We start from the raw sequence: 1,594 nt of genomic DNA on the forward strand, positions 1-1,594 counted from the left end.
CTTTAGGGACACCTGGGTGGCTCAGTCAGCTAAGCGTCTAACTTCAGCTCAGGTCATGATCTCAGGGTTTGTGGGTTCAAGTCCCATGTCGGACTCTGTGCCGACAGCTCAGAGCCTGGAGCCTACTTCAGATTTGGTGTCTCCCTCTCTCTCTGCCCCTCCCCCACTCGCACTCTGTCTCTCTCTTTCAAGAATAAAGAAACATTTAAAACAAAGTACACTTAAGAAAACAGGAGGCATCACCATCCCAGACTTTAGCCTCTACTGCAATGCTGTCATCATCAAGANAGATCATGACCTAAGCGAAAGTCGGACGCTTAACCGACTAAGCCACCCAGGCGCCCCTAGAAAGAATGAAATTTGGCCATGTGTAGCAATGTAGATGGAACTCAAGGGTGTTTTGCTGAGCGAAATAAGTCAGACAGAGAAGGACAGATACCATAGGTTTTCACTCGTGGAACAGGAGAAACTTAACAGAGGACCATGGGGGAGGGGAAGGGGAAAAATAGTTAAGGAGAGGGAGGGAGGCAAACCATGAGAGACTCTTAAATACTGAGAACAAACTGAGGGCTGATGGAGGTGGGGGGGGAGGGGAAGGGGGTGATGGGCGTGAAGGAGAGATGAGCAAAAAAGAAAAAAAGAAAAAAGAATCAAGTGTCCAACACATGAGTAGTACAGAAAATGCAATTTGTACATATAATGAATATCATGTAGACATGAAATGAACAAAGGTCTGATACCGGCCACAACCTGAATGAACCTTTCAGGTACCCCAGAAGTCATAATAAACAGCTTTGTGTATTTCTCTGCCAAGGACATTTTCTCACCACTAGTGCAAGTCCATCCTATCTGTGGGGGTAGCCAGACATTCTCTGGAGTTATTACTTTAGAGTGACAACCAGACAATAAAAGAAGCTGATAAATTAAATATCCAGTTTCCTTAGCTCTCTGTGGAACGGTGGGATTGAGTCCCAGTTCCCCACTCCTTCACGGTGCTTTCTGAGATCGGCTTCCAAATTAACTTTTTGCCTGCAAATTCTTTGTCTCAGAATTTGCTTTTGGGGGGACCCAAACCAACACAGCTTGTGGTATCTTCTACCGTGTGATAAAGTCATGGAGAATACATACAAATGTTTGTGAACCAAAACCTTGAAACCATTCTGGTGTACCCAGGGACTCACCTTGATCACGAATATTATGTGAGCTTGGATCCAGATATAATTCTGCATTTACTTCCCAAGCATTAAAAATGATTCACGGAAATTTTCATTAGTACAATTTTATGACGACTAATGGTTAGCTTGATACCAATTTGCATTTTCTTTCTGTTTGATCGTAAATCTGTCTTTTGAGTTCTATATGCCTGTATTATGGACAAATGGGATACTTGCACGCCCAATTAATCTGCAAGAATGCCCCCCAGGAAGCCATTCACAGATACATAGGGCTGCAAACACGAGCAGATCACTGGAAATTGTCAACTACCTCTCCTCTGTGAAGAAGAGTCAAAATTGCTCATTTATAGGGTAGGTCATAGACACACACAAATATAAAATAAATATAGGTATAAACATACACATGTCAACAATTTCTA

The sequence above is a fragment of the Crocuta crocuta genome, unplaced genomic scaffold (assembly GCF_008692635.1).
Source record: "Crocuta crocuta isolate KB4526 unplaced genomic scaffold, BGI_CrCroc_1.0 scaffold581, whole genome shotgun sequence".
Lineage (NCBI taxonomy): Eukaryota > Metazoa > Chordata > Mammalia > Carnivora > Hyaenidae > Crocuta > Crocuta crocuta.